The sequence below is a fragment of the Rhipicephalus sanguineus genome, chromosome 8 (genome assembly GCF_013339695.2).
Source record: "Rhipicephalus sanguineus isolate Rsan-2018 chromosome 8, BIME_Rsan_1.4, whole genome shotgun sequence".
Classification (NCBI taxonomy): domain Eukaryota; kingdom Metazoa; phylum Arthropoda; class Arachnida; order Ixodida; family Ixodidae; genus Rhipicephalus; species Rhipicephalus sanguineus.
The window spans coordinates 114,096,816-114,102,686 of NC_051183.1; the positions used below are offsets into that span (position 1 = coordinate 114,096,816).

At 46.3% G+C, this 5,871-nt stretch overlaps 1 protein-coding gene across 1 annotated transcript in view; it reads left to right on the forward strand.

Moving 5' to 3' along the window:
* Positions 1-2,544: 2,544 nt before the first annotated feature.
* LOC119403454 (uncharacterized) overlaps positions 2,545-5,871 on the forward strand; it is a 20,060-nt gene continuing 16,733 nt past the window's right edge. Inside the window, exon 1 of the mRNA XM_049418592.1 lies at positions 2,545-2,611. The gene's annotated coding sequence lies outside the window, so the exon portion shown is untranslated. The remainder of the gene's footprint in view (positions 2,612-5,871) is intronic.

Below are 5,871 nucleotides of genomic sequence, written 5' to 3' on the forward strand. Positions count from 1 at the left end.
GCTGCCTAGCGAAGCATCAGTTGTGCCAGTTCGTAGGGATTTCTTGCCATTGCAGCGTTCTGTTCTTTCGATTGGAGATTTTCGCGTTCCGGCATTCGCTAGTTGTGTTTGTGCGGGGTTGAAGCGGACTCGCGATGCCGAATTACTGCGTGGCATACGGCTGCCGCAGCACTTACGGTCGCGATGAGGTCGCTTTTCATAAGTTTCCTCGGGATCAGAAGATGGCTGCAAAATGGGTCTCTGCAGTTAAAAGAAAATGCTTTAAACCTACGAGGTCAAGTGTGCTGTGCTCCAAACACTTCCGTGACAGCGACTACGTACGAAGCCCGTCTCTGATGCAGTCGTTGGGATTGACGATCAAGTGTGTGCGACTGAACAGCGACGCGGTTCCTTCTGTGTTTCCGCACCTGAGGGGGCCGTCGCCGCCACCACGACTTGCCTTCGCGAAAAGAAGAAAAACTGAGGTAAGGCTGTGAAACTACCTATGTGCCATAGCAGCGCGGAGTTTGTTGGTGAGCCCGCGCTTGCCGCAGCCGTGCTCAGGTCGCAGTGCTGCGTCGCTTCTGCGGCGGCGACGCTCACATTGAATCTCTAGGGAACGCGCGGATCGCGAGCCGTCGCGCAGATGCCGTCCTTCGGAGTTTTGCTCTATCTGGGACCCAGTGGGCGGCTATCTCACTGTAGCAGCGGCAGCTCGCGATCGCGCCTTAAAAATACGTGTCTTGATCGCCAACGAAAGCGACCGTGTCACACGGGCGCTTTCGTTAGATTCCGAGAGGGGTGATATTTATCGATCAAAATGCTGCTATACTATACGACAATCACTCATACGATGATGCAGACGACAACATATAATCGCTACCGTGTCATTCGATCACTGCCGAATGCCATCAGATCAAGCAAAATCGTAGTCCAAGGTTTCCGCGTAGCAGCGCTTGACCTAAATAAAGGCTTTCTCGATTTCGATCATTGCCTGTGTGACATGTTTGATAACAGAAAATACTTCCGAATGCGGATATTTTATGACAGATGTCAGGAAACGTACCGCTGGCCCCTCAAGTGTTCATGTCCCTAGCTTCTTATTAGGATCTCGGCCTGTACAATATTGTTTTGCTGCTCACAATCTACACTGCTGAATGAGGCTCGTCATTGCAGTAGTGCTGAGATTTTTTTATGCAGACGGGCTACATATAAGTATATTGAAATTAAGGTGACGGTATTTTTATCACACTGCACAGAAAAAAAAAGAAATGCGGGACTGCAAAATAGTATCACAGACGATTATTTCATGAATGTTCAGGCATGTCTTGCTCTGTATGTATCTGTTCTTAGGTGAAAGCCTTCTCAAGTCTAGCTTTGGCATATTGAGCACCAGAATGAACACGTATTGCGTTCTTACAGATTCTTGCAGAATTGCTGGGCAGTGAAAATGAAGAAATGGAAGTGCCAGGCCCCAGTTCAAGTCAGAACGCTTCACCTGATATTCAGCAGGTACGTACCAGCCAACTGTTCCATACAAATTATATGGGCTGAGTCGTTCTGCATATGTTTCAAAATATCTTTTCTACTCACTGTTTCAGTGGACGCAACACTTGATAGTTGCCCAGATGATCATCCACAAGAGATACAAGGAGTGAGCACTTCCAATCCCCAAACTTCTGACCAGTGCGTACAAACAACTGTGCAGCGAACAACACGCAACAAGGGTGTGCAGGCAGATATAAAGAAAAGCACAGCTTCACACTGCACCCAAGCAAAGCCTCAAACCATTTCAATAGGTACGTTCCTGTGAATCGAATTAGCTGTGCTTGTACACCAATGCATTTTGCACTTAAAGATCACAGGTTTAGAATATTTCGATTTCCGCGCATGATTGTAGCTCTACACTTGCTGACGTGCTTCATAGTTCATAGTGGATCAGTGGGGTTGCATATTTTGTTTGATTTCTCAGGTATATCAGGTTGGTGGACCAGTCATGACAGATGCAAGTACACAGGTCAATATGAGCATACAGGAAGAGGAGTGTGAGGACATAATTCCAGATGACCTCTTTTGTAACGACCCAGATGATGACCCTGATTACAACCCTTTGGATGACCTTGATGAACTGCACGTTCTGCAAAGCTATGTTACGTAGTTTTGCATACTAGAATTACATAAGAAGGATGCATGGCTTTGCCAGGACATATGTGGCCTGTATTTGGAAAGTAATCAAAATATGTTCCATTTTTTCTCAGGCAGAAGAACTACACGAAACGCAAACATCTGGCCAAGAAGGAAGAATTTTCTTCGTTCAAGAAAAGTGTCTGCGTGACCTTCTGATTGTGTGCAGCATCTGCCTTGCTCCTCGTGCAGTGACCTTCACGTGTGAGGGGAACGTTGGTGGAGGCTAACGGCCAGTGCCGGTCAGGCCATGCATTCTGCTGGCGCAACCAAGATGTGGAAAAACAGCAGCCAGTGCTCAACTTGCAACTTTGTGCAGCAGTGCTGTTTTCGGGAAACAACCCGACAGTTTTCAATCAGAATGCTTTCGATGATGGGAGTACAAGTTGTGAGTGAGCGGACGTTTTTCTCCATCCAGCGCGTACACCTGTGGCCCGCCATTGGCAAAGTAAGCAAGGCAGTTGAGGATTTTTTTTTGTTGTTTTTCAGAAGAGGCACTCATTGCGCTGAAATTTTCAGGTATATCAAGATGAGCAGGAGCTTTTGCTTTTAGATGCTCAGAAGAGAAAATGAAGCTTGCTGGGGATGGGCGAGCAGACTCACCCGGTTATAGCGCGAAAGTTTGGCACGTATTCATTGCTAGATGTGGAGAGCAACAAGATACTGCACTTTGAGGTCGTGCAGGTGTGTTAGACTTTACTATGACATTTTAACAAGTTCATGGTGTTTATTTTCTGAAGTGTTTATCACAAAAGTGCGTATTGAATTTGCAGTCCAAGAGGTTGGCGGCAGCTGTCGCATGGATCTGGCTGGGCTACAGCGTGCCCTTGATTTCTTGGACGACAAGAATGTGAAGGTCCGTTCTGGTCACGGACCGCCATGCTCAAGTAAAGTGTTTCAGCAGAAACACAAGGAAGAAACCGAACACGAGTAGATGTGTGGCATATGGCAAAAGGTACCCTAATGAATTCTGTAAACGATTGACGCAGGCTTACTTGTGGCGACCTAATACAAATCAATGGTCACATTGTCTGTTTTAAATGTGCATTTCAGGGGTTAACAAGAAGTGCAGACTGCAGCAAACAAGCGACTGCAAGGAGCTGCTACCATGGATAAAATCTATTACGAACCATATTACTGGCAGCAGCTTCTAGCCATGGAAACAAAGAACTAATCGTTCCAAAGTGGAAATCGCTTCTGAATCAGTTCAAGGCATTCATGAGCACGATGATGAGTGTCTCCCTCGGTCTGCATGGCGAGATTGAGCCGAGAGAATGGCTAAAAAAAGGTGAGCAATGGCAAAGCAGCAAGAGTTGGGACTATACATTTAAACTAAAGGGCCAGTAAACAAACCCGATTCCAAAAATTGAGATGAAAAGAAATATGCGCACTTTTGCTATGTGAACATGCTGCCGCAAGAATTTTGCGAGTACGTGCTATAATAAGGAAGTTACAGGGGGTTAGAACATCCGTTTTCAGCTGGTTTCAAATTTTCGCGCGGCCTTACCACCCTTCTCCGCCACATGGAGGAAAATGGCGTAGCCCGTCGTCGTGACTCCCGCCCACTTCAGCAACGTGACACGACGTCAACAATGACGTCATGGGCGAGCTCGATCAGTCGCAACGCATTTCCGCTTGCTGCGGCTCCTGGTGTTTATTGTTTATATTGTCGCACGTGCTCTTAACTTGACGGGCAATTTTCGGCTCTTCATGACAGTTCACAATGCAGCAGGAATGCGTGCTTGCTTTTCGAGGACGTCGAAGGGGCGCGTGAGAGAAAGCTTGGAGAACCCCGCTTGCCGCGCGAGCAAGCGCGACCGTCCGAGCTACCGGAGATTCCCCTCTCCCCGCTCGATTTGCAGCAGGCAACTGAACAATGCAGGCGAAGTGCGTGCAGGTGCTATGCAGTGCGAGGAATATAAGCGCGACAACTGCGTGGCCGAAACCGCATCACCGCAGGGCCAAAAAACAAGGCGCAGTTTCGTAGCGGTGGGTGGGAACAGGAACTGACGTGTAACTTGACAATTGTTTGTTGAGACCTGGTTTAGACCAATCGACGAGCTCAGTGCTACGTCAACTCGGCGATCGCCGAGTTGACGTCACTGCACGTACGAGGAGGATTGGTCAGGCGTAGGAAAGAAGCGCGGGAATTGTTTTTCGAAATGAAGGGTCTGCGCGGCGCGCAGCGCTGTAATATTCGGAAAACGTGATCGCCGCGGTCTACTCGCGAGCTTGTTTGGCGGGTATAAACAGCGAGCTTGTATAAAACAGCGAGCTTGTTTTGCGGGTATAAAAAAAAGTCGCAGCCTGTTTACGGGCCCTTTAAATTTAAGAGTTTTTGTTACACAGAAACTCTGCTGATATATTACTATTAAAAAAGTGGACCTAAATAAGCAGACTGACATAACTTTTAAGATTGTAAGTTTTAGAGAACTTTTTATTCTTATAATAGACTGCTGCTAGAAGGCGGTCTGACGCAGAGAAACAAGGGGAACTTTAATTGGAAGCCAGTAGATTGATTTTCAATGCGTCCAGCTAACAAGACGATACACTTGTTTAACCTGCCCATGATTACATGTAATTATTGAAATGACTGAACCAAAAGCAAAATACATATTAGAGCATTGTAAAGAAATGTCGTCCCTCCATTGAGGCTATGGCAAAATAGCTGTTTTGATGAGAGAAGGGAGGGCTTTAAGGGTAAGGTGATGCTGAAGGTCGAAGCATAGCAAAGCACCAAGCCACATGGTGTGATGTTCAAGAGTCAGTCCTAGGAAAATTCTTTTAGGGTTTGGTGTGTTCATTTATTTAGTTTTTTTCTGGAGAAAAATGTCACAGCACCAGTTTTACCACATTTATCAACATATCAATTTTGCTATCCCATTGACAAAACCGGGCTTTTGAACATTTTTTGTCAGACTCGAGGGCACTGCAGAAACTCGAAGAGGTGGCCACTGCGAGAACCCTGCTGAAAGACATGCACGGCTTTCCACCCAGATACCAGACGTATGGACTTGAGCGTTTCACAGCTGCTGCTTCATTTTGCACCCAAGCTGTACCACTACCCATATGCTGGAATGAAGGAAGGTATGAAACGATGTTCCCTAGCAGAGCAGTTCACCATTTATTTGTTGTTTTCCTGACACTCTCTTGTATTGGGAAGAGGCCAACTGCTTCAAACTTTTTGTGATTTGTACTTGTTACGCCATTCTAAAGTACGTAATTTATTGTTACATTATATTAGCTATGCCAACTTTGATTAACTGCAAATTGCACCTGGTCAAGGTCAGTTTTTGTAACTACAGAAATCAGACGCTGCTTTTCCTGTGTGTTCATTCAGTTAAATGTACCTTTTTTTCAGGACACAACTTGCTGTGCTGCACTATAATGAAATAGTGAGCGTGATCAAGCCTGCACAAAGGATGGCACTCCACGATGGCACATAAAGTACCCGAAAGCAGCTGGGGGTGAGCCTGTGGCCTGTCCTAATGGAGGCAGCCAAACATGGTAAGTTTTCGTACTGTAATTTATTTTTGCAGAATGAGGTGCTTGAATAAATATTTGCAGGCTACGTCCAAAAGCTCCTGCAGGCAGTACCACAGCAGCCATCAATGCACCTCCTGGAAAAAAGGAAAAGGCCACTCCTGAGACACGATCACCACTCAGCAGCTCATTTAGTATTGTAAATCAGGACACACAGGTAGCTAG